The sequence below is a fragment of the Bos taurus genome, chromosome 5 (genome assembly GCF_002263795.3).
Source record: "Bos taurus isolate L1 Dominette 01449 registration number 42190680 breed Hereford chromosome 5, ARS-UCD2.0, whole genome shotgun sequence".
In the NCBI taxonomy this organism is placed as follows: domain Eukaryota; kingdom Metazoa; phylum Chordata; class Mammalia; order Artiodactyla; family Bovidae; genus Bos; species Bos taurus.
Genome location: NC_037332.1, coordinates 80,648,478 through 80,664,864, shown reverse-complemented (window position 1 = coordinate 80,664,864; position 16,387 = coordinate 80,648,478). Strand labels below are relative to the sequence as shown.

Sequence of the window (16,387 nt, the reverse complement as noted above, 5' to 3'; positions counted from 1 at the left end):
CACCTTTGGAAGAGAAGTTGCACCTAGCCATTCCTAATTCAACATCACCACCCACTCCTAACACATACCCTTTGCTATTGTGTGGAGACTGATTTTAATTTAGCCTCTAAGTATATCTCAAATCTTAAAGAATGATGAGGTCTCCATATTCCCAGGATCCCACCAAGTAGTCAAATTAAAAAAAAAAAAAACCCAGAAACTATGAACAATAAACTATGGCTTGGAAGGTCCTTCTTATAGTTGCTCAGAAAAAAAAAAAAAAAGCTATATTTGCTTCCATGTGAACAAGGGACACAAGCTTGAGGTATCAAGATTATAAATTATTAAGAACCTTCCCAGTGGTCAAGTAAAAGAAAGTCAGAAGTGGTATCTATTCCTTGGCTAAGGCTGCTCTCCAATAAGGCTGCCCAGTCTTTCTGTGGTCTAATAGGAGGAGCTAGCACAGATACTGTAGGAGCAACACCTACAGACTGTTTTGCACAGAGTGCAAAACTGAAGGGGCCAATAAATGGGCAACATTCTTGTTTGAAGTTCCTAAATTTTCTAAGTATGGAAAGTCTAAGGATGTCAATTTTCCAGACTTCTCTCTCTGTAAAGGAGACTAAGCATGCCATTTATCACCCTAATTGCATAATTAATTTTAATATAAAATAATCAGCAAAGTTGTCTTGTTGATTCAATTATAGGCATGGGACTCAAAGTGGTGTTGTTATATCTACTTTGACCACATCAATATAATCAAAACTTCTAGATAACTAGATAGTTCAAGCAAATCAGACCCCCATATCAACATTTGCAAAACAAATAGATCCGTGTCTTTTTTTTTCCTAAGCATTCACCATAGAATTTCTTTTTGAAATAGAAAGGCTCTCTGCTGCTGCTACTGCTGCTAAGTCACTTCAGTCGTGTCCGACTCTGTGCGACCCCACAGACGGCAGCCCACTAGGCTCCCCCATCCCTGGGATTCTCCAGGCAAGAATACTGGAGTGGGTTGCCATTTCCTTCTCCAGTGCAGGAAAGTGAAAAGTGAAAGTGAAGTCGCTCAGTCGTGTCCGACTCTTAGCGACCCCATGGACTGCAGCCTCCCAGGCTCCTCCGTCCATGGGATTTTCCAGGCAAGAGTACTGGGGTGGGGTGCCATTGCCTTCTCCAGAAAGGCTCTCTAGAGCATTTAAAGCTTTTTTTCTTTTTTAATACCAGGGATTCAAACCAAGGGAAATATCAGGTTGGGTCAGGTTGGGTTTGGAGAGCATTTTGATGTTCTGGTTTTGTTCCATTTCAATCACTTTAGAAAAATTTATATGTCAGTCACAGCACGAACTGACTCACAGAGGCTTTTGGAGGAAGTGGGGTATGAAGTGGGGGACCTGTGGTCTGTTCGCAGTGCCATAGAAAAGAATAACTCAGGGTTTTCACTTCTTTCAGACTTGAATCTATTAATGAAATTCCTCGGCTCTTTTCTCTCATAGTTTTATTTTGGTGAAAACTCTTGATTTACATACAATTTTTCATAAAAGAAAATTTCTTTGCCTAAAATGACATAAATCTGAAACACAATCTGATCCTTCCCCTCCATGTAAAAGTAGAAGCCAATGAAAAAATTCAGCTTTTACAACAATTTTAGGTGTACAGTGAGTGTTAACTTTGATTTCTCTCTAAACTGAACAACTCAAATGCTATTAACATTTACCTATAATTCTCAGCTTCAATGTCTTCCATCTTTTGGTAGTTTTTCCCTAAATAATCTTTGATTTCTCTACTTTTCTTTAAGGGTAAATCGAATTTAAGTCAATATGTTAGTAAAGGCATTATCTTTCTGAGTATATGAGAAAAGTGCATTTTCCTAGTCTCTCTTTTTTCAATTCTAAGTCATAGGCTACCTTAACTTTTTTTTTTTTTAAAGTTAATACAATACATGTTTTGGTACCCAAATAATTTTTAGATTAGCTTGTGTCAACTAGTTATTCCTATTCTGTATTTTATTACTTTGATTAAATCTTTGCACTTGTCTATCAACCAACATTCCATTCTTAATATTATATATTTCTCTTTTTGAAAAACAATCTTCCAAGATAATATGATCTGTGTCTTCATAGCTTCATCCAGAAGAATTTTTACTAATTTCTAAGTTTATCATTCAGGTATTGGTTCAGCTGGTAAAGAAGCCACCTGCAATGTGTGAAACCTGGGTTTGATCCCTGGGTTGAGAAGATCCCCTGGAGAGGGAAATGCTACCTACTCCAGTATTCTGGCCTGGAGAATTCCAAGGACTGTATAGTCCATGGGGTAGCAAAGAGTTGGACATGACTGAGTGACTTTCACTTCACTTCACTATTGCAAAAAAAAAAAAAAAAGATGAAATAACAGCAAACCCAAGGTCCACAGTAATAACCCCAAATCCTGTCCTCCCCTGTCACAGATTAGCCTTGTTTGTGTTTGAATGATGAAGACTGAGAGTTCCCACTGAAAAGCACAGGTTTTAGTGCCATCAGACCTGGATTTCAGCCCTAGCCCCGCTACATTCTCACCATGTGACCTTGGAATGTTTACTTATTCTGTCTAAAGTCTTAGTTTCTGCATCTTTAATATGGAGATCATTGAGTTACAGGGAAGAGTAAGCGTCATCTCTATGGAAATTGTTTAGTACAGACCCAAATACACAGTATGTTTTCAACACTATTTTTATCATCTTTTTGTCCTGTGTTTGTGAAAATGTAAAAAAAGTCTTGTTAAAAGGACAAAGAGAAATTTTCTGGGGGTACATGAGCAGAGAAATCTATCTCTGAAATTTCTAAGAAGTTTTCAAACCCTCTGCTGCTCTAAAGAATGCATTTTTAGACCCTGACTTACCAAAATTGATGATGTGGTGCGTAAGACAGCAACATGATTACATCACATAAAAACATTAACTCACAGTCAACTCCCAAATAGTTCCCTGGTCCCTACCCTCTCAGAGCTTATCATTTAATCCAGAGCACAACTGATATTATATATACCTACTAGTGAGAGGAAAAAAACCAACCAGAAAAGCATTGCTGGAGCAGCTGGAGGAAAGTATAACTCAACATATCTGTTGCTACTGAGTGGTTTAGGGAGGTGGGGAGGATGGTAGTATAAACCAAACAACTCATAGGAAGCTGTGGTTCAAAGAGGAAACAATCTTTTTTATACAAAACGATAGCCTTCAAGTTGTCCTAGTATAGTGGTTGATGATGCCAGGAAATCACATTGATTTACATAGAGTAAAGACTATGTGGATACAGAACCATGGGTCTCAACGCAACTTTTTATGCCTTAGAATAAAACCTGAGTGCCTTCTGCATGTTTAATCGGAAACTTCCATCGAAACTACTCAGTTTCTGAAAACAAGTGGTTGTATTTAGGATCCAATTTAACTGATGTACTAATTACTACATTAGACACTCATGAGTCAAGGTAAAGAGACCTTTTTAAATTAAGTTATTTATTTTAATTGAAAGATAATTACTTTGCAATATTGTGATTGTTTTTGCCATACATCAACATGAACCACCCACAGGGGCACATGTGTCCCCCCCATCCTGAACCCACCTCCCACTTCTATCCCCACACCACCCCTCTGAGTTGTTCCAGAGCACCAGCTTTGAGTGCCCTGCTTCATGCATCAAACTTGCACCAGTCATCTATTTTATATATGGTGATATACATGTTTCAATGCTGTTCTCTCAAAACATCCCACCCTCACCTTCTCTCACAGAGTCCAAAAGTCTGTGTCTCTTTTGCTGCCTTGCATATAGCATCATCGTTACCATCTTTCTAAATTTTATACATATGTGTTAATATACAGTATTCGTGTTTCTCTTTCTGACTTACTTCACTCTGTATAATAAGCTCCAGTTTCATCCACCTCATTAGAACTGACTCACGTGTCCTCCTTTTTATAGCTGAGCAGTACTTTGACCACCTGATGCGAAGAGTTGACTCATTGGAAAAGACTCTGCTGCTGGGAGGGATTGGGGGCAGGAGGAGAAGGGGACGACAGAGGATAAGATGGCTGGATGGCATCACCGACTCGATAGACGTGAGTCTGAGTGAACTCCGGGAGATGGTGATGGACAGGGAGGCTGCGATTCATGGGGTCGCAAAGAGTTGGATACGACCGAGTGACTGAACTGAACTGAACTGAATATTCCATTGTGTATATGTACCACAACTTCCTTATCCATTCGTCTGCTGATGGACATCTAGGTTGCTTCCATGTCCTAGCTAATGTAAACAGTGCTATAATGAACGCTGGGGTACATGTGTCTCAGTAAAAAGACTTTAAAGTCTCAGACACTCAGCTTAGTTTATATTTGCTACCACCAAATGGACAACTTGCTGGTTATAGTTATGGTTTCTAAGCCCTTAGTGGTTAGGTCTCCAGGCATTTCAGTAATATGCTTCATTACTCTTTGAACTCACCACAGCTCTTCTCCACCTCAGAACTTCACTTAGAGGAATTTTAATTCAAATTGTTTTATTGTTTAATGAGAAAAGAAATGCTATTAACTCTACTTCTTATGCTACCATAGGAAGGTAGAATGGTGGCGGAGTAAAACTAGACATTCCATCTTTTATAGACATGGTTGGCCTTTGTTCTAATGTGCTTTTGTTACCTAAGTACTTTATTATACTGCCTTTGAGAAAAGGCTTTACTTTTTTTTTCTTAACTAGATGGTATAAACTCTTACATGTCTCTGCTTTTGTCCATGAAAGTGAAAGTGAAAGTCACTCAGTCGTGTCCAACTCTTTGTGACCCCATGGACTATATAGTTCATGGAATTCTCCAGGCCAGAATACTGGCATGCATAGTCTTTCCCTTCTCCAGGGGGTCTTCCCAACCAGTCTCCCACATTGCAGGTAGATTCTTTACCAGCTGACCCACAAGGGAAGCCCAAGAATACTGGAGTGGGTAGCCTATCTCTTCTCCAACGGAGCTTCCCGACCCATGAATTGAACTGGGGTCTCCTGTATTGCAGGTGGATTCTTTACCAAGTGAGCTATGAAGGAAGCCCATATACTTCCATAATCCTTGGATGTCTTTTCTCTCCTCTCTGTCAACACATTTAGTTTTGTATTTTAAAAATAAATGTGTTCTTTCAGGAACAGCATTCGATGAACCCACCACATTCCCCTAGCTAAGTAGAATCAATAGATTCCTACTAGGCATTTCTACTGCAGTTTGTTTATACACCTGTCTGATCTATTTATTTAATGTTCCTTGTGCTGTACTAATGCCAGAAGAGGCACTTATGGGCCACAGAGGCAGCTCAAACAGGGACCAGTAGAGAGGCATCCCTGAGGGTCAACAGTAATAGGGGCTTCACTGAAATTTAACAAAGCCAAGAGGGATTACTACATGAACAGGAATAGGAAAGGACAAAAATAGTGTTTACAAAATGATGGCCAATGATTTAGTGGGTGGATCACTCATAAGACAACTCCTAGATACCAATGAGTAATTTGAGAAGAAGTAGAACCAAATAAAACCCTTTTGTAAGAATCATTTTGATCCTATCTTAATCCCTAGAACCAGATATCCTGGAATGTGAAGTCAAGTGGCCTTAGAAAGCATCACTATGAACAAAGCTAGTAGAAGTGATAGAATTCCCAAATCCTGAAAGATGATGCTGTGAAAGTGCTGCACTCAATATGCCAGCAAATTTGGAAAACTCAGCAGTGGCCACAGGACTGGAAAAGATCAGTTTTCATTCCAATCCCAAAGAAAGGCAATGCCAAAGAATGCTCAAACTACTGCACAATTGCACTCATCTCACACGGTAGTAAAGTAATGCTCAAAATCCTCCAAGCCAGGCTTCAGCAATATGTGAAAAGTGAACTTCCAGATGTTCAAGCTGGTTTTAGAAAAGGCAGAGGAACCAGAGATCAAATTGCCAACATCCGCTGGATCATGGAAAAAGCAAGAGAGTTCCAGAAAAACATCTATTTCTGCTTTATTGCCTATGCCAAAGCCTTTGACTGTGTGGATCACAATAAACTGTGGAAAATTCTGAAAGAGATGGGAATACCAGTCCACCTGATCTGCCTCTTGAGAAGTCTGTATGCAGGACAGGAAGCAACAGTTAGAACTGGACATGGAACAACAGACTGGTTCCAAATAGGAAAAGGAGTGCGTCAAGGCTGTATATTGTCACCCTGTTTATTTAACTTCTATGCAGAGTACATCATGAGAAACGCTGGACTGGAAGAAACACAAGCTGGAATCAAGATTGCCGGGAGAAATATCAATAACCTCAGATATGCAGATGACACCTCCCTTATGGCAGAAAGTGAAGAGGAACTCAAAAGCCTCTTGATGAAAGTAAAAGTGGAGAGCGAAAAAGTTGGCTTAAAGCTCAACATTCAGAAAATGAAGATCATGGCATCCGGTCCCATCACTTCATGGGAAATAGATAGGGAAACAGTGGAAACAGTGTCAGACTTTATTTTTCTGGGCTCCAAAATCAGTGCAGATGGTGACTGCAGCCATGAAATTAAAAGACGCTTACTCCTTGGAAGGAAAGTTTTGACCAACCAGATAGCATATTCAAAAGCAGAGACATTACTTTGCCAACAAAGGTTCGTCTAGTCAAGGCTATGGTTTTTCCAGTGGTCATGTATGGATGTGAGAGTTGGACTGTGAAGAAGGCTGAGTGCTGAAGAATTGATGCTGTGTTGTTGGAGAAGACTCTTGAGAATCCCTTGGACTGCAAGGAGATCCAACCAGTCCATTCTGAAGGAGATCAGCCCTGGGATTTCTTTGGAAGGACTGATGCTAAAGCTGAAACTCCAGGACTTTGGCCACCTCATGCGAAGAGTTGACTCATTGGAAAAACTGATGCTGGGAGGGATTGGGGGCAAGAGGAGAAGGGGTGACAGAGGATGAGATGGCTGGATGGCATCACTGACTCGATGGACGTGAGTTTGAGTGAACTCCGGGAGTTGGTGATGGACAGGGAGGCCTGGCGTGCTGCGATTCATGGGGTCTCAAAGAGTCGGACAGGACTGAGCGACTGATCTGATCTGATCTGATCTAACCCCTAAAAAACATTGAATGTATTCGTTAATTCACTAATTCATTTTCCCCCTTTAAACTGTGCTTCTTAAAGGCAGGGAATATTTTTTTCCTTCTAAATTTGGGTCATAGTCTTGCTGAGAAAAATATATATTGAATTACATTCTTTCAGTCAGCTTCTTTGAATATTAAACCATTTAGATTGTTACTTTTAAAATGCCTAGGAGTCGTTCATCATAAGAAAAAGATCAATAGTGATTTTCAATTTCTCTGACTTTGAAAAGTGCTTTGGTTAACATGCTAAGCAAACCATAAGATGGGAACATTTGAGGTTTCATTTCTCCTTCTTCCTGTGCACTGATTAAACTTAATTTCCCCATTGTTAATTTCTTGTACTTTCTCCCAAAATTACTTTCAGAAAATAAAGCTGTTTTTGGCATAGATTTTTGTACACAGAAGTACTCTATTCAGCTCTGAGCATAAGAATCATTTCATTAAATATTGATAATATCACTAATTTATATATCTCTTTACTCTTGTAATACACAGACACATAGTCTCTCAGATGATTCTTAAACCAACCCTCTTGAAATAAGCAGGTAACTATTATTGAATCCATAATCTATGTGGAAGCTGAAGTCATTAGAAGCCAGTAAGTCAGAGTTCAAACTAGGTCTTCTGTCTCCGTATTTATATTCTTTCCACTGTAGCAGAAGACGTTACATCTTGGTGCTTTTCCTCAAACTTTGTTCCAGGAACATGCATAAAGCACTTGTGAGCTCAGATTTCCTATGTACCATCTCTCTCTTTCTTGACCACATCCCTTCAAACTCTGCCCTTTGTAGATTTTGACCTCTGAGTGCCTCTGGACTTACATAAAGTATTTATTCTTCCCAGGGTAACCAAGTAAAATATAACAAATAAAAGGAACATCAGGATGGGCAAACACAAATGTGTATTAGCCTATTAAATCATCTATTCCCAAGAACAATGGTTCACAGAAATTGGAGATGAAAAAGACCTATGAGGTCATCTTATCCACCCCCATGCCAAAGCAGGTTCAAGCCCAGAATACTGACAGCCAAGTTGTCGTTTAGTTTCCAGCCCTGCCTTTTGAGGCTCTAGATTGTATCTCCTGCTGGAATCTGCTGGAGGGAGAATAGCAAAGTGATCTCAAAGTTGGAGCACCAACTGGGGTCCCAAGGGTCTTATTGCTCCTTGCAGAGGACAGTGTGCTTGTAATTGATCAGTTCTCCCCTAATGGATGTGGTCATAATCAGGAGTGATTCCCACAGAAACTTGCATGAATGAAAGTCCAAACTAATAAAAAACACACAAGCTCAAATTCTTTCTGAAGTGAGAAATGCGTGATGGGGATGGCATAATACACACACACAAGCAGTTTGTGTGACTGGGAAACACGCCAAAGCCAATGCTTTGATTCTTTCCCTATCATTTCCTAATTAATCTCTGAGACAAATCAGTCAGCCTCAAAGCTGGAGTGCTGAAAGTTTCTAGAGGTCCCTAAGTAGCCCCTTTAAAAAACAATATTTGAAGAGCAACAGTCACATATATAATCATTCTTTATATAGGCCTTCTTTTTTTAACTCTACCCTTATATGAGAGAATACTTCATTCTATATTTTAAAAAAAAAATATTGCTGAAAGAAAGTAAATACATGTTCTTAAGTCTAAGGAAAAGAATACCATGCTGAGAGTTTTAAAAAATGGAATAATAACCAGGTTCTTATTTAATCACTCACCAACCATGTGACCAGGAGAAAGGTACTTCCTTTTCTTTCCTATGAAATAAGAGCACAAAACAACATATTACCTCTAAACTATTTCCTATTTCTAAAGCCAAAGAGCCCCTAAAATCTATTTATTTCCAGAAAAAGCAATGGAAAAGTGACTCCCCTATTTTTCTGGTTTGCCAGGATGCCCTCAACCAGACAGATCTAGGAGAACTTGAAATGTTAAGAGAATGAACTTCCATTTTATGCTTCCGTTTTCAGAGATGTTACATTAGTATCTTCTAGGAGAGAGATATTGGAAAACAAACTGTAAGTTTAGACACAAATGTTTCCCTGTGTAAGTCTGAATTCCTACTACAGAAGTTTTGGGCAGGAATGAGCTTCAAAGGCAGTACCCTGCCTCAGTCACTGTTTCCTCCCCTGTCTCTACCACTTAGCTCCCTGCCACTTCCTTCCCTGCCCACGCTATCTCACTTCCAGCCTCCCTCCATCTCTTCCCTCCCTCCCTCGATCCCCCTTCCTCCCTTTCTTTCCAGGCCCCAGCCAGTCTCTGTACCATTTCCAGGAAGCACATTTCTCTTTAATATCCCAGACGTTCTTAAAGAACTCCTAATCTAAGCTCCTTTCCCACTGTTGTTCCTCAGTCACTAAAGTGTCTGACTCTTTGGGACCCCATGGACCGCAGCACACTAGGCTTCCCTGTCCTTCACTATCTCTAGGAGTTTGTTCAAACTCATGTCAATTGAGTCAGTGATGCCATCCAATCATCTCATCCTCTGTCACCCCCTTTTCCTGACCTCAATCTTTTCCAGCATGAGGGTCTTTTCCAATGAGTCTCTTTGCTGTTTGCATCAAGTGGCCAAAGTATTGGAGCTTCAGCTTCAGTTGATTGATTTTTGCCTCAGTAGCAATTTTTATCTTATCTTTATCCCAATCTCTATCTTACCTCTTTAAATAACTATCTTTGGCCAACACTGTGGGTTTAAATTTGGCTTCCTTCCAGTTCGGTTCAGTTCAGTCACATAGTCGTGTCTGCCTCTTTGCGACACCATGGACGGCAGCATGCCAGGCCTCCCTGTCCTTCACCAAGTCCCAGAGTTTACTCAAACTCATGTCCATTGTGTCAGTGATGCCATTCAACCATCTCATCCTCTGTTGTCCCCTTCTCCTCCCACCTTCAATTTTTCCCAGCATCAGGGTCTTTTCAAATGAGTCAGTTCTTTGCATCAGGTGGCCAAAGTATTGCAGCATCAGCTTCAGTATCAGTCCTTTCAATGAACACTCAGGACTGATTTCCTTTAGGACTGACTAGTTCAATTTCCTTGCAGTCCAAGGGACTCTCAAGAGTCTTCTCCAATACCAAAGTTCAAAACATCAATTCGTTGATGCTTAGATTTCTTTATAGTCCAACTCTCACATCCATACATGACAACTGGAAAAACCATAACTTTGACTAGAGGGACCTTTGTTGGCAAAGTGATGTCCCTGCTTTTTAATAATCTGTCTAAGTTGGCGATAACTTTCCTTCCAAGGAGCAAGTGTGTTTTAATTTTATGGCTATAATCACCATCTGCAGTGATTTTGGAGCCCCCAAAAATAAAGTCTGTCATTGTTTCAACTGTTTCACCATCTATTTGTCATGAAGTGATGGGACCAAGCCAGGTTTTTCACTCTCCTCTTTCACTTTCATCAAGAGGCTCTTTAGTTCTTCTTTGCTTTCTGCCATAAGGGTGGTGTCATCTGCATATCTGAGTTTATTGATATTTCTCCTGGCAATCTTGATTCCAGCTTGTGTTTCATCCAGTCCAGCATTTCTCATGATGTACTCTGCTTGTAAGTTAAACAAGCAGGGTGACAATACACAGCCTTGATGTACTCCTTTCCCGATTTGGAACCAGTCTGCTGTTCCATGTCCATTTCTAACTGTTGCTTCTTCACCTGCATGCAGATTCCTCAGGAGGTAGGTAAGGTGGTCTGGTATTCCCATCTCTTGAAGAATTCTCTACACTTTGTCATTATCCACGCAGTCAAAGGCTTTTGCATAGTCAATAAAGCAGAAGTAAATGTTTTTCTAGAACTCTCTTGCTTTTTCGATGATCCAATAGACATTGGCAATTTGATCTCTGGTTCCTCTTCCTTTTCCAAATCCAGCTTGAACATCTGGAAGTTCATGGTTCACATACTGTTGTAGCCGGGCTTGGAGAATTTTGAGCATTATTTTGCTAGTATGTGAGATGAGTGCAATTGTACGGTAGATTGAACATTCTACATCATTGCCTTTCTTTAGGATTGGAATGAAAACTGACCTTTTCCAGTCCTGTGGCCACTGCTGAGTTTTCCAAATTTGCTGGCATATTGAGTGTAGCACTTTCATAGCATCACCTTTTACAATTTGAAATAGCTCAGCTGGAATTCCATCACCCCTACTAACTTTGTTCATAGTGATGCTTTCTAAGGCCCACTTGACTTCTCATTCCAGGACGTCTGGCTACAGGTGAGTGATCACTCACCTGTAGCTCAATCACCATCATGATTATCTGAGTCATGATGATCTTTTTTGTATAGTTCTTCCTTTGAGAGCTAAGGTGTAAATTTTCCTTCTTACTTGTTTCTCTTTCCTTTCCTTGTCACTTTCAAGGTAATTTTCTAAATCATACAAACCATCTTTATTTCTCTCTCTGAGAATTGTATAGTTCTCCCAGGTGGCTCAGTGGTAAAGAATTGCAGGAGATACAGATTCCATCCCTGGGTCAAGAAGATCTCCTGGAGAAGGCAATGGCAACCCACTTACCAGTATTCTTGACTGGACAGAGGAGCCTGGTGAGCTACAATCCATGGGGTTGCAAAGAGTCAGACACGACTGAGCAACTAAGCACAGCACAACAAGGTGTTAAATAAACTCTCATTGTACCTCATAGCCCTAAGAATTTTAGGGAAAATTCACATCTGACCTTTCAGGCCCCAGTTACAGAATACAGTCTGCCTGTCTTTTCCGTGATCAACAGTTGCTAAAATAATATATTCAATTATATAAATTATCTGTTATGTATGGTTATTTTTATTAACAGAAAAAATAAGTGGATATAGAAAATAAGAGAAAGAAGATGAGAATAGAAAAGATGAGTACATATTTTTTCAATTCATCTTTGAACAAATTAAGAGAAGATGAGTCAAAGTATAATTTGCCCTTTACTTGAACCATTGAGTTTAGCTAGGGATAAAAAGGACTGACATAATTGTATCAGAGTGAACTCATAAATGTTCATCAGGCAGAACTAAGTTATTTTAACTCTAATGTGAGGACAGAGTTGGGGTGTGATAGCTCTGAGTACAAAGAGGATTATCTATCCCAAGCACCTATTTTACTGAGATACATGTTTGGAAGGCTTCAGGATATGAAAGCTGACACCATTAATTATGATGTAGAAGGAGAAATATCAGGACAGCATCTGGTTTCTGTGCTGCAAACTCCCTCAGTAATTTTGAGGGCTCTATTACCTTCTAACACCATTTATTAAACAAGCATAAAAGCCCGATAATGCATTGGTCAGCAGTGAGAATGAACTTTGGTTCTCTTAGGATCCTCTTCCTTGACTTAAGTTCAGATTGACTGTTTTAATCCAGTGGCTATATGTAGATTAGAACCGAGGTAAATAGATTTTGATTTCAACTTTTAGATTTGAATATTTTAAAAGAAGAGGAAAAATAAAGGAAGCATTATAATCACTAATCACTCACACACAGACACACACACACACACACATCACTTTTTTATTTCACCAAATTATGCTCACAGACAAGGGTTATCTTTGCCAGGAATATATTTAACTCCTGTTCACTGTGGAATTATACTTAATAACAGTATTTCACAAACCAATAGTATACAGGATAATGCCTTTGAATAAACCAATAAAGAAATAGGATACTCCAAACTAATGACAGATCAATTACACTATTGTTCCAAGTGAAGGAGAGAGAAAAGAAATAAAGTCAAGTTTAGTACAGATGTACCTTTCTCTGAGTTGCTTCTCAAAAGAGTCAGCTGACACAAGCAACAGCTGACATCTAGCTGCTAGCGCAAATCAAAAGTTCCTTTTCTCTAGAGCACAATGCTAACAGAACAGAGGCCCCAGTGTTGATGAAAAAGATCCCTTCATGGATCCAATATATAGTTTTCACCAGTGTTGACCAAGAGTAGCCTTCCCATGACAAGAACTGATGCCCTAAGGTCTTCAGAGAGCTATTTAAATCAGCAAAGAGTAGCCTTGCACATATTTAATGCTTTCAGAAAATCTTCATATATTCTTGGTATTTAAAGTTTAAATGCCCATGACATCATAGTTGCTCCTCTATGACTTCATGTCAATAAGCACACAGTAGCACAATCCCAGGGACGGGGGAGCCTGATGGGCTGCTGTCTATGGGGTCACACAGAGTTGGACACGACTGAAGCGACTTAGCAGCAGCAGCAGCACAATTTGATGACACCATCCTGACTTGGCCTCCCCTATATGAGCAAATTCATCCTTAGACCAAAACAACTTCACTTAAACTAGGAACAAGTGGATTTGAAATCATAAACAAATCAATACATAACAATGCATCCTGTGACCCACCACTCATAGACTAATTAATCCTAAGGGCCCAAAATCCCAAACAAATCTAAGTTCACAAAAATATCAGTCCACCCTGTGAGTCTATATCACTTAAAATCTAATTTCCCCTTAATTTCTGTTTTTGCTACTGCAAAACTTTTAAAATAAATATTTTATATTATCAGCAAAAATATAACAAATAATTCTTTAATATGGTGTCACATCCAATCACCAAAAAATCAAAATTTAAGTTTATTAACCCACTTAGTTAAGCTTCCTTGACTATTGTATTTCCCTGTAAATGGCATTTTTATAAAACTCTAGGAGTTACCACATTGCATAGCACTAGCTGCAACAGCAACATTCAAGGCTGTCATTATTTTAGGAAATGCATGTTTTTGTTTTCTTTGAAATTCTTGCAGTTATCTATAGGGTTTCTGTAGTAGTTCAGACAGTAAAGAATCTGCCCTCCATGGGGGAGACCCAAGTTCGACCCCTAGATTGGTTAAGTCCCCTGGAGAAGGGAGTGGCAACCCACTCCAGTATTCTTGCCTTGGAGAATCCCCATGGACAGAGGAGCCTGGTGGGTTGCAGTCCATATGGTCACAAAGAGTCGGACACAACTGAAGCGACTTAGCACCCATGCAGCTTCTATTGTTATATTCATTACCTATTCTAGTTTACACACCCTATCATGTTGTGTTCCTTATTTTCCCCTTGGCTCCATTAGATTAGGGCAAAATTCGTCTTCAAGCATGTCATCATGATCCAGTTTCCCATATTATATGTACCTGGTTGAGGAGGCATCATGGTCATGGGTACTTGTATCACAGGTATATTGAAAAGTCTAGCAGTAGTAACGGTATTTTGGTTCCAGTCCATCAATACATCTATAGGAACATGGTTTCCTTCTATCATAAGGTGACTTTCTGTGGTCTATTATAATTGATCATCAATCTTGAAAAAAAAAAATCTTTATCTTTTTGAGATCTAATTCCTTTCAGAATTATCCCCAATTGCTTTCTTCAGAATATCCAGTGCCCAGTCTGTTTCCCTCTGAAAATCATTTATATTTTGTAAAATGCTGCTATTTGTATCCATCTGTGGTCTAATAATGATAATGTCCCCATTGTAAATATTAAATTAGGCTTGTCTGTTTTCAAAATTTTTGCAGTCCAAATTAATTAAATCAAAGTGAAATTTTTAAAATGCTGCTGCCATCATGACTCTAATTAGTTTTCCAACAAGTCCAATAGGAATGGTAGGGGTTTTCTTACCTTTAATGAATCAATCTTTACTATTGGTTACAAATTAGGCATACAACTGGGTGGATCAAATTGACCACAAATAGGGAGCCTATATCTGGCTTTAAGATCCTGTGTGTTGAATTTTAGAGTGTATGCTACTATAGAGGGCTCTTCTTTACAATAAAAAGTTTAATAAGCATAGTTTCCCATATTTGGGGAGTCAAGACAGGAAGTCCCAGAGTGGACCACCATGGATAATGATAAGCATTATATATTAAATTTCCAATGTATCATCTACATATATTACATGGTATTCTCATTTACTTGAAGTCAAGGCACAGTTTCCATGGGCTATAGTTCACTTTCTAATGGGTCAATATGGGTTGTATAATGTAAGTAGTGGGTATTGTAAGTGATCTAATGTGGGCTTATGAATGTTTAGTGTTAAGAGTATCCCATGAATTATCATGAGGATATGCTGTAACTATATCTATTCTTAAGATTAAGTCATCATTGCTCATGACTGCAGTATGATACTTAGAATTTCATTGGTAAATTCTTGTTGGTGTGATCTTTAAGTTGCTAACAGGTCCCACATGTTTGATCTCAACTTTTTCACTTTTAGCTCTAAGTTCCCACCAGTCATCTATAGATTCCTTGTGCTTTCTATTTTTTTTTTTTAAGGTTGGTATTATTATTTTTTAATTAATTTATTTTAATTGGAGGCTAATTATTTTACAATAATAGTAAATTTGTAGTGGTTTTTGCCATACATTAACATGAATCAGCCATAGGTGTACATGTGTCCTCCATACTGAATCCCCCCTCCCACCTCCATCCCCATCCCATCCCTCATCCCAGTGCACCAGCCCTGAGTGCTCTGTTTCATTCATTGAACCTGGACTGGCGATCTATTTCACATATGGTAATATACATGTTCCAATGCTATTCTCTCAAATCTTCCCACCCTCACCTTCTCCCACAGAGTCCAAAAGTCTGTTCTTTACATCTGTGTTTCTTCTGCTGTCTTGCATATAGGGTCTTCATTACCATCTTTCTAAATTCCATATATATGAGTTAATATACTGCATTGGTGTTTTTCTTTCTAACTTACTTCACTTTGTATAATAGGCTCCAGTTTCATCCACCTGATTAGAACTGATTCAAATGCATTATTTTTAATAGCTGAGTAAGGAGATCCAACCAGTCCATTCTGAAGGAGATCAGCCCTGGGATTTCTTTGGAAGGAATGATGCTAAAGCTGAAACTCCAGTGCTTTGGCCACCTCATGAGAAGAGTTGACTCACTGGAAAAGACTCTGATGCTGGGAGGGATTGGGGGCAGGAAGGGAAGGGGACGACAGAGGATGAGATGGCTGGATGGCATCACTGACTCGATGGATGTGAGTCTGAGTGAACTCTGGGAGTTGGTGATGGACAGGGAGGCCTGGTGTGCTGCAATTCATGGGGTCGCAAAGAGTCAGACATGACTGAGCGACTGAACTGAACTGAATATTCCATTGTGTATATGTACCACAGTTTTCTTATCCATTCATCTGCCTATGGACACCTAGTTTGCTTCCATGTCCTAGCTATTGTAAACAATGCTGCAATGAATATTGGGGTACACGTGTCTCTTTCAACTCTGGTTTCCTCGGTGTGTGTGCCCAGCAATGGGATTGCTGGGTCATATGGCAGTTCTGTTTCCTGTTTTTTAAGATTCCTTGTGCTTTCTGTTCCACAAATCATTATTTTA

General features: G+C 39.4%; 1 long non-coding RNA gene across 3 annotated transcripts in view; it reads right to left on the bottom strand.

Moving 5' to 3' along the window:
- The window catches only part of LOC112446617 (uncharacterized), a 36,421-nt gene extending 23,292 nt beyond the window's left edge, over nt 1-13,129 (bottom strand). The window contains exons 1-2 of one of the 3 annotated variants that reach the window (XR_009494612.1): nt 12,802-13,129; nt 8,800-8,838 (exon numbers count right to left, since the gene is read on the bottom strand). This is a non-coding gene — a long non-coding RNA (uncharacterized lncRNA). The remainder of the gene's footprint in view (nt 1-8,799; nt 8,839-12,801) is intronic. The other 2 variants (XR_009494611.1, XR_009494613.1) reach the window with 2 other exon arrangements.
- Between the last annotated feature and the right edge of the window lie 3,258 nt (nt 13,130-16,387).